The sequence below is a fragment of the Miscanthus floridulus genome, chromosome 2 (genome assembly GCF_019320115.1).
Source record: "Miscanthus floridulus cultivar M001 chromosome 2, ASM1932011v1, whole genome shotgun sequence".
NCBI lineage: Eukaryota > Viridiplantae > Streptophyta > Magnoliopsida > Poales > Poaceae > Miscanthus > Miscanthus floridulus.
Window position 1 is genome coordinate 120,442,586 of NC_089581.1, and position 14,200 is coordinate 120,456,785.

The 14,200-nt window shown below is 44.8% G+C and overlaps 1 pseudogene; it reads right to left on the bottom strand.

Moving 5' to 3' along the window:
- The window catches only part of LOC136539507 (peroxidase 70-like), a 28,352-nt pseudogene extending 16,977 nt beyond the window's left edge, over window positions 1–11,375 (bottom strand).
- Between the last annotated feature and the right edge of the window lie 2,825 nt (window positions 11,376–14,200).

Below are 14,200 nucleotides of genomic sequence, written 5' to 3' on the forward strand. Positions count from 1 at the left end.
TCTAGCCCCCTGGTGCGGCTTGTGTGCTCCTTGTTTCCCAAGCCAAGGCTAAGCTCGTCCCTCTCTCTGGAAGGATTGAATGAGCCCGTCTCTTTGTCTTCAGCATATTTCAGTATCCTTGATACCGCCTCTTGGGTCTCCGGCTTATCAAACTTAAGATTATTGCCGGATGATTCTGTACTCCTCGCATATATCCAGTTCCTTGAGCGTACCTTCAAGTTCGTCACATCGATATTCCCAGCAGCTGCGGCCTCTTCATCCATCTTCCTAAATTGCTCTTCCTTGGCATAGTAGCCATCGGGGCCTAGATGATGGTGGTGTTTGTTCCTCTTCGCCAGCTCGGTGTTACGAGCACTGAGCTCCAATGCCTCCGCTGAAGTCTTCTGAGCCACGAGCTCCTCCCATTGACTAGGAGTTATTTTATCGAACTCGTTGAAGGGAGTTAACCCCTTTTGGATATACTTCGTGTTGAGCTCCAACCTCCAATGTCGAAATGACTCTCCCATCATCCTGATAGCATTTTTTTACCAATTCGTGCTTACCCTCCGGAAATCTAAAATTGACCTTCAGATGCCTATCCCATAGTGCATTCTTTATGTTCTCTGGTACCTGTTTCCAGTTAGGGATTGCTGGGTTCAATTTATCTCTTACTAGGGCCCCGATCGCATTATGGAATCGTCCTCTTAATTCCTTCGGCTCAAGGATCTCCCCTACTGGCCCAACCTCTGTTATCACATAGCAAGCCTTATTTGGATATAGATTTCCTTTTCTATCCCCTCGTTTCCTCTTAGGCTTGGTAGTCGTGGTTGTGTCTTGAGTTTGTGGAGCAGAGCCATCGTGATCCGTCTCTGTGGTTATTGCCTCTGCTCTCCTTTCCTCTACTCCGTCTTGTCCAGTGAGATGTCGCGGACGTCGACGTCGTCTTTTCTGAGTTTCAGGAGGGACCTGTATATAGGATAGGTCAAAGTGTTAGCAGAGGTAACACAACCAAAGCTTTAGGAAAATTTACATGCTAAGGCTTCTTCCCTACCTCCTCGTTCGGGTCAAAATCCTTGTCCAAATCTTTCTCCGTTGGCCTCCTTCTTGCTTCAGGTGGGAAAGGATCCTCGGGACTTTCATATCCCTCTTCTGACTCATCATCCTCTTCTTCTTCGCCTTCAGCAGCCTCTCCTTCGGGGCCTTCCTCCTCGTCACACTCCTCCTGAGTAAGCATCACTTCTAGATCCTTTTCTACCTCGTTATCGAACTGTTCCTGAGTAAGCTGGTCCTCTAGTGCTTGCTCCTCAAGGGTTGGCTGCTCATCAAGCTCGGGGCATCGAGCTGCACTGTCTGTTGTCCGCGACATTATTTTGTGCTTTGTTCTAAAAGATGCAAGAAAGTGTGCTTTAGGTACGCGAGAAGGTATAAGAAATCAAAAAGTCTATAAACCAAAGTAGTCCTATAAAACAACAATATAAAAAACGAGAAGTAGCAGTGGTAGAGGCCTTAGAAACATGTCAATCATCATCTGATCTTGAACTTAGAGCATCAAGGCATCATAACAGAGAAGAGAGGAGAAGGTAATGTAGGGGCGGCTGCTAATGATGCCAAGTTCCTCACAAGTTCTTGATCATTAGCTCATATTCCATATAATGTATGGACTTGGACAATTTCATCATCGGCAAAACAAAGGAGAGGAGAGGAGAGGGGAGATTTGGCAAAAAAAAAGCAACAGCTGCTTAACAAACATAGAGGAAAAGGTGTAAAAAAAGCAGCTGCTGCTTCCCAAACATAGAGGATAGGAAAGGCGGCAAAAATAGAGGAGAGGGAAGATTTGGCAAAAAAAAGCAGGTGCTGCTTCCCAAAAAAGCAATAGGAGAGGGAAGATTTGGCAAAAAAAAGCAGGTGCTGCTTCCCAAAAAAGAAATCACACATGAACATCATATGCTTAATATCTTCTGAACCTAATAGGCAGATTGGACAATCAGAAGTAGTAGACAGTAGTAGTAGGGAAGTAGTAGAATTAGTTGACAGAAGTAGAAGTAGTAAACAGTAGTATTAGGAAAGTAGTAGAGTAGTAGTAGAAGTAGCAAAAGCTGCTTAGGAGAGAAGAGGAGAGTAGAGTGGAGTAGAGGAGAGTATAGTAGTAGAGTAGTAGTAGGAGTAGCAAGTAGTAGTAATAGGAGTTGTAGGAGACCAACCAGTAGCCAGCAGCCACTGGTACATGGGCAAATCAATGATTTCGCTCATGCTAACCACATTTCTAATACTCAAAATCACCAAACAGGAAACCAAGACATCATGATAAAACAAAAAAAACATAATACATAAATTATATGAAATAGAGATAACTGGATGCAAGCTGCAGACAAATAGACTGAACTGAGAAAAAACTAGCAGTGGTAGAGACATCACTTCCTGCATCTGCATGCTGGAACTACTCCAGCAGCTATGAGAGAAGTCTCTCAAGTCTCAACAGACAAGCATCAAAAAGCAGACATGCAGGCGGCCTCATTCCTTTTTCTGGAAGTCACAAAAGGGAGGGACAAGTTTGACACAACAGTGGAATGACTGTAGGCATTTAGATAACTCTCACATCAGGTAGCATTCAGGTATCAGGTATTAGGCAGTAGCATTCAGGTATCAGGTAACTGGAATTTAACTAAAACTAAGACACATCAATGCAGTAACTAGTAGCATTCAGGTACCAGGTAGATCACAACATTAGGTAGATCACAGCATCAAGTAGTTCACATTCAGAAAATAGCACTGAAATTGAAACTGAAATGAGCACTAAAACTGAACTGAAATGAGCACTAAAACTGAACTGAAATGAGCACTGAAAATTAACTAAAATGAGCACTGAAACTTAACTGAAATGAGCACTGACACTTAGCTGAAATGACCACTATCCAGTTTTTAGAAATTTAATAGTACTGACACAACAGTCATTTCAGTTTAGTCTAAAAACATGGAAATATATGTGATTGGTAATTGATTTTACTTCCATGTCTCATTCTTTTAACCTGCAAAAAATAATGAAGTCAATTTAATCTGATAGTACCATCCAAGAGCCACATGCACAAGCTAACAGTTTGTCTAGGTTCAGGTTTTCAGTATGTCTCAATTAGGTGGCAATATGTAACCAACTGCAGCTTACCCGTTACTCGAGGCGAGTCAAGAAACTAGCTACAAGTCATCACAACAATAGACCATTATTTGGAATTTGAAATTCTAGAGCACAATACAACCAACAAGTATAATTTCTCTGTATGACACTATGACTATATCATCATCCCCAAATTAACAGGTGCAATACATCAGCCTAAACCAGGGGACACAGCCATCTTGCCCTTAAAGACCTCAGATTGTTGTTCCTGAGCGGGCTGCTGAGAAGATTTGCAATTAGCTTCGGTGTGGCCCCAACCCATGCACGCGCGGCACCTAATAGGTCGACGGCATTTGATTCGCGGATGACCGGCCATTAAGCATCGAGGACAGACGACAGAGGCCTGGACAGCATCTGCACGCCTTGGAGCCTGGGCAGCGTGAGCACGCTTCGTGGAGGAAGATGCAGCTTTGAAAGCATCGAGCCGATCGAAGACCGAGCGCCGAGGGAAGTGGAGGCGGTTGAGCAAGGAATTTGAAATCTTAGGTTTACCAATGGGTTCAGCGAAGGTTTTGGGAGCCTTCTTCTGAGCAGGGCGCCATGAGAGCCTCTCTTCTTCTTGGAAGAGGCGGAACTCTTTTCGCCAATTTGGGCCACCATTGCCCCACAGATGGAAGGGAAGTGAATAGAGTTCACAATCAAAAGACAGCAAGCTATGAATGAACAAACCCACGGGTTTTGATGAAACAAAAAACTTAAAGGAACGATCCTGAAGCAATGAGACTTTGAAGTGGGGAGCAGAGCCCCTAATGGTGGCCTGCAGGATTAGGCTAACCGACTCAGGAGTAAGCTTGAATTTGCACCTGCCAAAGGAGACAACCATGGCAAAGGATGAAGCCCCAAGGACCAGCCAAGAAATTGGCCTTTGCATTCGGTCCCAAACATCAGACTGAACCAAAATGTACATTGTGACTTTCAAGAAATGGCTTGGACCTTTGTCCAAAACAAAATTCAGACATTCTCGTATAAATTCTTAATGTTTGACACTGCTCCAATATGAGATACCAATTCAACATGGCTTATTTTGTTGTCAATATTTGTGGTTGATTTCACAGGTTTACGACGAAGACAAACTTCAGCAAGACAAGAGGCTGGGTGTGGCAAAACTAGTAGTGAACACTCTTGAACCTGAGATCACCCAAGAAGTCACTCTGAAGCTGTTACATTCACTGGATCCAATTAAAAATAGGGACACCAAGGATAGAGGCACATTACATCTTAAGGTGAGTGTGGGTTTCTACTTATTGTTACGTCTTTAACCTAAGTAGCATATAGCCATGAAGCTAGAGATCCTAGAGGACTTGTGAATAAGAAATACATATTTACTACGTGCACATGTTCCTTTTCTGTTTACCTAATAACATTGCTTTTTCAACTTTGTATTTCTTAGTCTATTAGTACATTCTGCCACATACTCACATATGGTTCAGAAAAATCCATGTGACGCATACTCTAGGTTATGACTTTGAGCGAGCCATCCAGATCTTCATGGGCAGTGCACATTTTACATGCTGCTTGTGTTTGGCCTGGATCTCCTACAGAACACCACAGGCCTCAGCCTCATGTGCTCCTGACCCCAGCCCTAATTCCCAACAACATCCTGGTGATGACTCCTGCTATCCCCCCCCCCCCAGGGCGGAAGGAGAGCCCGGGGAGCTCCGATGTAGACGGCGGCGAGTCCACCATGGACAGGGCACAAGGCAAGACAGAGAGACACACTAAGGGGAGGGGATGGCGGCGAGTCCGCTCACTATCTAAGTACCATCAGTTTAGAACATACCTGGAGAAGAAGCAGGAATGGAGAAGGGGACTGGCGTACCTGGAGGAGACGGAGGCCTTAGCGAGGGAGGTCGAGGACGGAGACGGGCAGCGGCGGCTCTCTAGGTCAGAGGAAGAACCCCGCGCGGTGAAGCTGGAACGGCGCGGTAGCGGGCCGAGAGACCTCAAGGACAGAGCCAAGGGACGGAGGTCGCAGCGTCGGAGGTCGAGGTCGGAGATGGGGCAGCGGTGGGCCGGCCGGCCTTGGCCTCTCAAACCCTAGCCGCCAAGACGGGGCGGCACTGTCGCGGCCTAGGGATGTCGAGCTCCGGCCCGAGGGTGAGGAGATCGGGCACCAGCGTCGGGGCGGCAGCTTCGCGGAGCGCGTCCGCGGCGGAACGGTCAGGGAGGCGGCGGCGGCGAGAAGATTTGGCAGCCTACCGGCGTTAGTGAAAAGAGTCGCGCCCAGGAGTTAGCCAAACGTCAGGCCCGGGCGCGCGGCGGCATATATGCTCGGTGCGATTTGCAGGGGCGGCTTAAAACACTGACCGCCCCTACAAATCGATTTGTAGGGGCGGTTCCTGAGTAAACCGCCCCTACAAATATTTTTCAATTTATTTTAATTAATAATTTTGTAATTTATATATAATGCACACAATGAAAATTTATATAATACTTTTTTAATTATTCTATATATAAATAATTTCATGATATATATATAGATATAATTATATATTTTGTTCTTTACAAAAAGAATATTTTAAAATTTTAAAAATTAAAATTTAAAACAACTAAAATAATTCCATCTCCACTAAATGACCTTAAATGAAAATTTTTTAAACATCAAAGTTGTAGAACTCATCAAGATGTACAACTTTTATTTTGGTCATCTTTTTATTTGACTAAATTTGGACAGTTCAAATTTTGAATTTCAATAACTATCAACTTCAAATTAGATTTTGAAACCATAAATGATTTCAACTACAAAAGTCGTGAACATAAAAGTTGTTGAACTCATCACTATCTACAGCTTTTATTTTGATCATTTCTTCATGTGATAAAGTATTAGTAAACATTGTCCACAAATCCACATATTACTCATAATTTCATAAACTATGAGAGACATGTTGATTTGTGAACAATATTTTATATTATTTTGTTAGATGAAGAAATAACCAAAATAAAAGTTTTAGATCTTGATGAGTTATATAACTTTGATATTCATCACATTTCCTGATCCAGACGCCCCTACAAATATTTTCTATTTTATATTATTCTATATATCCAGAAATATTTTCTATTTTTTATATCACAAAAACACAAAGTAATATGAAATTTTGTAGTAATAAAGTGGATGTTCAAATAGAGTCATCTGGATGTTGCAAAGGGTAGTCTCACACACATACATAAAATATAGTCTCATACACATACAAAATATGTAGTCTTACACACGTACATAAATATATAGTCTCACACGCATGCATAAATGAAGTCTTACAAACACACACTTACACAAACACTCCACATTCAACAACTAGCTAGCCCGTTGTAACGACTTTCCCTTTGACATATTTTCGTTCCCATGGCATTATGTCTTTGGGGAGGTTCTTTTCTACAACACTGATCTTCTTAGGAAAGTCTGTGAATAGCGGCATCTCATCGTACTTATTGTAAGCTTCAACATCATCCACGCCATCGACTCCAATAATGTGTTTTTTTCTGGAGGCAACCACGTGCTTTGTCTTCTTCTTCGGGGGGAGATTACTTTGTGGGTCAGACATATAGAAAACTTCTGCGACACGTGAAGCGAGCACCCAAGGGTCATCTTGGTAGCCTAGATTCTCGAGGTCCCGGACTCTCAATCCGATCTCGTTTAGTTGGTGTTGTTTGATCCAGCGGCATCGAAACAGGGCCACTGTTATATCCCTTCCATAGTCAAGCTTCCATATCTCTTCAATGATGCCAAAGTATTGGATCTTTCGCCCTAATCCATCGAGAGCCTCTATTCGAACGCCGTTGTTTTGGTTCACATATTTACTATCCTTTGCGTGGGTATAGTACGTGTACCCATTGATGTCATAAGCATTTCAAGATGTCACTTGTCTCGATGGCCCCTCCGCCAACCTACTGATGGTAATAGAGTCTATGGTTTCTTCAGGCAGTATGTTTTGGTCCTTCAACCATGTAGTTAGTCGTTGCTTGTGCTGTTTCATGACCCAATCATCCGAATGGCCATTTCTCTCCGCCATAATGATAGCCAAGTGTTCATCAATATACGGTTGCATCAGTTGTGTACTCTGCAAGACACTGTAATGCGCCCGACTCACCTCTTTGTAATCATGGTCGATGAACACTTTTCTACCACTGGTGCCCTTCCTAGCCAGCCTATCCTTGTGACGAGAATCGGGTTTACCAATCCCTTTCTGTACTTTTAGGTACTCTTGACAGCACTCGACAACTTCTTCAGTACTGTAACCCTCTATCATGGAGTCCTCTGGGTATGCTCGATTATGCACGTATCGACTTAAAACCGACATGAACCGCTCATATGACTATATTTCATGCAAGTAGCAAGGGCCAAGCGCCTATATCTGATGAACCATGTGAATCATGAGATGTGGCATTATATCAAAAAAAGCATGAGGTAAACACATCTCCAGTTGGTTTTGTGTCTCCACCACAAATTCATGTAGGTCACTCAGCTCTTCCTTGCCAATCGTCTTCTGTGAGATCTTCGAAAAGAAGTAGCACATGCGGATGATGGCCATTTTCAAGAACTCTAGCTTTATAGCCCTGATTGCAATAGGTAGAAACACTGTCAGCATCACATGGCAATCGTGAGCCTTGTAGTGTGTTATTGACAAGTCCTTCATCGACACTAGCTTCTTCATATTTGCTGAAAACCCAGTCGGGACTTTGATCCCCCTCAGGAAAGTGCATATAGCTCTCTTCTCGTCTGGTGTTAGGTTGAAGCACGCCGCGGGCAGAGTGTATTTTCCATTAGCCTCAGATACCTGGTGAAGCTGTGGCATCACATTTAGCTGCACCATGTCTTTCCGTGCTTTCAGACCATCCTTTGACTTGCCTGTGTCCATCAAGGTAGCAATGAGACTCTCAAAGACATTCTTCTGCACGTGCATAGCATCAATGGCATGGGGGACCTCCAAGTCTGGCCAATAAGGCAGATACTGAAAGAAGATCGATTGTTTCTTGAAAGGTACGCCTTCGACAGGAGGTGTGCTTCTATCTCTGTTCGTCCCATCCGGATTCTTCTTTCCATAGACGACGCGTATGTTTTTCACCATTCTGTACACATGTTCTCCGTTATGACGTCTCTCCGGAGGGGGTTCAATCTCTGGGGCGTGGTCATAAAATCTAAAGAACAATTTGCTGTGGTACTTGTGACTTGTCTTTAAGAAGCGTCGGTTCCTTAGGTAAACTATCTTCTTGAATGCATCCAGGTACACCCATGTAGTACCATCCAAGCAAACCAAGCATCCCGTCTTCCCTTTGATCTGTCCAGACAAAGCAAACAGCGCAGGGTAATCATTGGTAGTAACAAATTTTATTGCTCTACATATGAAGTCCTCCTTTCGGAACGCATCGTACATCTGCTCCCCATGCCTCCATAGCCTCTCCATTTCTTGCATCAAGGGCTCGAGGAACACGTCTATATCAATGCCTGGTTGTTTAGGGCCAGAAATAAGAATAGTGAGGAGAAGGTACTTTCTCTTCTCACACAACCATGTTGGAATGTTGTACATGGTCAAGATCACTGGCCATGTGCTGTGGTTGCTCATCCTCTCATTGAAGGGATTCATTCCATCGGTGCTCAGGCCAAACCGTACATTCCTTGGGTCATCGCTGAATTCTTTGTGCTTCTCATCAAACCTTTGCCACTGACTACAATCAGCCGGGTGTGCAATCTTATCATCATCCACCTTGCGCTCATCATCCCACCATGTCATGAGTGTTGCTTCTTTAGGGTTTAGGAACATACGTCTTAAGCGGTCGGTCACTGGCAGGTACCACATTACCAGGGCAGGAATTCTTCTCTGCTTTGCATCGTTGCCTAATGGAGTGTCCTCTAGGGGCTGAGATTCTTGTACCACCTTTTTTGTACCCTTCTTATTCCTCTTTTTCCCCGTGGATGGTTCGTCCCCACCGCAAATGTCATTGTTCTTATACCAGCTGGCCCCACACCGGGGATATTTATCCAATGACTTGAACGTTTCACCACGAAAAAATATACAGTGGTTGGGGCATGCATGTATTTTTCAACCCCCATTGTCAATGGACTTATGACCTTCTTCGCTTGGTACGTGTTGGCGGGAACTGAGTTTGGTTGTGGTAGCACCCATGACAGGAGATGCAATAGATCATTGAAACTACAGTCTGACCAGCCGTACTTAGCCTTCAGGATGAGCAGCTCAAGCACAAAACGTAGTAATGTCCAATGTGTCGGACAGCCCTTTTCAACACCATACACAGTCTTCTTCGATGCTTTTGTCACTCTTTCCAAATTTTCTAGACCTTTCGGGCTATTTAGTAAAATCTCTGGTCCAAGGGTTCGAATCATGTCATCTAAATCATCTTCAACTCCGACACGTGCTCCACCATCATTATTGGCACCACATTCGTCGTTACCATCCCAACCACCAGCATCACCACCTTGTTCATTGCCAAACTCAAAATCATTCGTGCATCAAGCTCTGCTGAATATTGGGACAGGGATTCTATGGTTTCGTCGTCATATTCCTCCTTATCCTCGTCGTTAACAATAACCGTTTCACCATGATGAATCCACACTGTGTAGTCCTCAACAAATCCTCGCATAATCAAATGTGATCTGATGATAGTCACATATGTCCATGCCATACGGTCTTGCAATCTTTACAGGGGCAAATAATTGTATCCTTATTCTCTTTCAATGTCGTTGCATGCTTCGTTGCGGCTTCAATAAATTTATCCACCTCTTCACGGAAACCTGCCTTAAACCTTAACGAACCATACATCCCAGAGTTCCTGTACTCCATCTTTTACAACAACAACAAAACAAACATTAAATGACTACTTATTCAGATATATATAAAAATGAATCAAAGTAATAATTATTTGAGAATAATTGTATATACCTCAGATATATATGAATATAAATCTAATATAATTACATGAAGCATACAAACACACCATGGTAGAGAAAAATTAATTAATGGCCCATTTATCCATAAATAATTAAAATACATATTTATTGATTACAATAAACAATTTCAAAGACAACAATTAGCAATAATTATACTTTACCCAATATCTTTCATACAAACCCTAGTCCAATTTTATCAAACATAAATTTACAAAAACGAAATTAATAAAAAAACCAAACCCTAGATCTAGATCACATGCACATGAAACATCCATAAAACTAACTAATGGTTCACTAAAATCAAGAAACATGGACCAAATAAGGGTATGATCTTGTTCCCCTCCCTAATTTACCCTAGTACATTTAAAAGTTGGGTCTAATTTGCTCATAAATAGCTCAAGCACCATAGAAGAGAGAGAAAAACAAAACTCTAATTACTCACTAACCAACCATTAAAACTTCAAAAAAAACTTGGAATAGCATTTTCTTACCTTCTACAACCTCTCCACCAAAGGATTTGAGACAAAAACCTTCCCCCTTAGTAGAGCAATTTTTGGGAGGTGCCCAAGGCCTCCCCACCTTTTTACACGGGTTGGAGTGAGTGACCCGAGGAGGAAGAAGTAGCTGCATCTATTTTATATGGGGGCATTTGTAGGAGCGACTGGTGATTGAGCCGCCCCTACAAATCGGTGCTATAAATACGGGGCCATTTGTAGGGGCGGCTCAATCACTAGCCGCCCCTACAAATACCATTTCCAGGGGCGGCTGGTGATTGAGCCGCCCCTACAAATCAGACCCCATTTGTAGGGGCGGCTCGTAACACCAGCCGCCCCTGCTGTTCCGTTTGTAGGGGCGGCTGGTGTCTGGGCACCCTAGCACGTCACTGTAGGGGCGGCTCCATCACCGGCCACCCCTACAAAAAAATCGAACCGTTGCTAAAAATCGTTTTCTACGTAGTGTAGCTAAGCAGGAGAGACGACGACGATCCGGTGGCCGATGGAGATGATCACTTACCTGCACGAAGCAGTCGTGGAAGTGGAGGCGGAGAAGGGAGGCCCCCAAGCGGCGGTCCACCAGCACGGCCGTCGAAACGGCGGTCCGGATGGTGAGGAGGGTGGCGGGGCAGGAGGCGTCGTAGTAGTCCTCCGACGACAGCTGTGCGCTGGCCACCGTGGCGGCCGCCAGTGCAAGGATCAAGATCAGCAAGCAGCAGTGACGAGGGAGAGGCCGCGACCACGAGAGGTGCTTCTTGGGAGAAGCTGCAGGAGCCATGTCGCACTCGAGGGGTGTCTTGGCATGCACCGTCGTCCAATATAATAATTCTTGTTTGGGAATTGGGATCGGAGTAGACTGCAGAGCAGTGGCAGCGGCCAGAGCTTCTATTTATAGATAGATATACGGCAACAAGGAATATCGGCATTTAGCCTCCTTAATAATGCATGACAGTATGACACCACCCCTTCTGGTCGACAAAACACATTAGTATGAATTACGTAGATCTGGTGTTCATATCTGACATTATAGTGCTGTTGCTTTCTACCAGTGTACTCCCTCCATTACAAATTATAAGGTGTTTTGGCTTTTCTAGTTATTTTGTATCTAGATAGTGTATATGTAAGTGCATAACAATAAAAGCTACTCCTATGTATTAAAAAGAACCAAAACATCTTATAATTTAAAACGGATAGAGTAATGAACTTATACACATATAGTTAAAGAATGATAGGAGGCAACATGATAATAAGAGAAAACTGATAACTAGAGGGACTAAATCTGAGAAAAGAAATTTTAGATAATGGATGAGATGAACTGACACATGTTGTTGGTTAGGTTCGTTGTGGTGCAAGTTGTCTATCTAGAGTCCTTGACTTGCTATGAACGCTAAGCATCTCTATCAAACATACATTTTGAAGCTTTTCTTTGTAGCTCGGTCGTAAGTCCATACCCCTTCATTCCAAGCACTGATCAATTCATCATAAGTAGGCTCCATGTACACATCCATTTTGTTTCCTGGGTGTCTAGGAATTATCAACGTCAATAATATGTTTTGTCGTTGAAGGAGGACCCCGGGGGGGAGATTGAGGGGGATAGCGAACACGGGCCAACAAGTGTATGGGGCCAACATCATTCCATAAGGATTGAACCCATCCGTTGCTAGCGCAACACGTACATTACGGGCCTCAAGATCTTTGTCACGATGCTTGCGATTAAAGCTTTTCCATGCTTCACCATCAGCTGGATGTACCATCTTGTCAGGATTGTATCGAATGTCATTCTTGTGCCATGTCATCTGTTTCGCAGACTCCTCGGTCATGAATAGTCGTTGGAGCCTCGGTATGATCGGAAGGTGCCATAGGACTTTCATAGGGATCTCAAGCTGCTCCTTCTGGCCATCACCTTTGTCTACCTCCACATACCTAGAGGATTTACACTTTGGACAGTACTTTGCATCCTTGTGATCTTTCCTAAATAGGACACACCCCTTCGGACAACAATGTATCTGCTCATACGGCATCTTAAGTGCACGAAGGAGTCTCTGTGACTCGTAGAAGCTGCTCGGCAGAATATGACCCTCCGAAAGCAGCCCACCAATAACTGCCAACATACCATCGAAGCAGGCTCGACTCATGTTGTACTGGGACTTCAACCCCATTAGGCGTCCAATGGCATCTAGTTGAGAAACCGTTGCCTTCTCATGTAGGAGCTTCTGTGCCGAAGACAACATTTGGTAGAACGCCTTTCCGGTTGGCTCTGGCTCCTCCTCCTCATCCTCCTTCTCCTCCTCCTCCTCCGTAGGTCTTTCAGCGAACGTTGCTTCGTGAAAGTCACCTAACCATCCTGCTACCCCCCGCCATCAGCATCAAACGCCTCCAAGCATGGTCTCACCACCTCCTCTCTAATACGATGGGCTTCACCATGGAACACCCACCGGGTATAGTTTGGCGTAAATCCATACTTGCAAAGATGTTCCCCCATGATCTTCCTTGTTTTTCTTTTCCTGTTTCCGCATTCGCTACAGGGACAGAATGTGTCTCTCGCTCCATTAGCTGCCTTGCCAAATGCTTGGTTCAAGAAACCCTCGGTCTTGTCCATCCATTCAGGGGTGATTTCAGCCTGACTTGGGCGGCCCATGTACATCCACTCACGGTTATCCATCCTCTAGCATATACATGAGCGAGTAATATAACCACCAATTGCATCTGAACGGCGTGCCTACTGTCTAATGGGTGAGGATATGTCCTAATCCCACCCACGGATGCGTAGATGAGGTTAGTTTACATGCTCTACTCCGATCCAAGACATAATTTCGACAGCACCTCCCCGTTATTCTCCCGATACACGCCTTGGAAGGGAGAGTGTGTATCCGAAGAACAACAGGGAGGTGGTGCCGAAACTCTGTCTCGGATCGAAGCAGAATATGGAAACTACCCCATCTACGCATCCGTGGGCTGTCCAAAAAAGTGGACAATCTAAAACAGATACGGTCTTAGATATGCGAAGATCCGCATACCTCCAACCGTATCTATTTTGAACGGGAGACGACTAACTGGGTTACACCGATCTACGACAACGATAAGGAAGATAGGTTATTTATACCTAGGGTGGCGGTGGAGTCTGGCTAGCGGGGCAGTGGCGAGGCGACGCTGTGCAGGCAGGACCGCAGCGCCGACGAAGACGATCGGGGTCGCCTACGTACTCCGGGTCCCCTCCGACGGGTCCTGCTCTGCAAAAGAAGAATTATAATACTATAAGTTAAAAATTTCGGTAGAACCTCCCCTATATGGGGAGGTTTCCAAAACCTACAAGAAAAAAGCCGGTACGATGGCCGACATCATATATACGGCACGAAGGCCCACACATCCACATACGGCATGAAGGCCCACACATCCACGTACGGCACGAAGGCCCACACATCCACATACGGCACGAAGGCCGTCGATGACATACAAGGCACGAAGGCCGACAACCGGGGGGCCTTTATACCTTGGGTGGCGGTGGAGTCGGGCGACGCGGTGTCGAGGTCACCTTCGTCTCCAGCGAGGGGTGGGGACGACGGCGGGGACGAACGGCGAGGGGCGTGGCCGGCGGCCGAGGCTCCTCCTCCTCCCTTCTCCTTCACCTCCCTTCTCCTTCTCCCTTCTCCTCTCCTC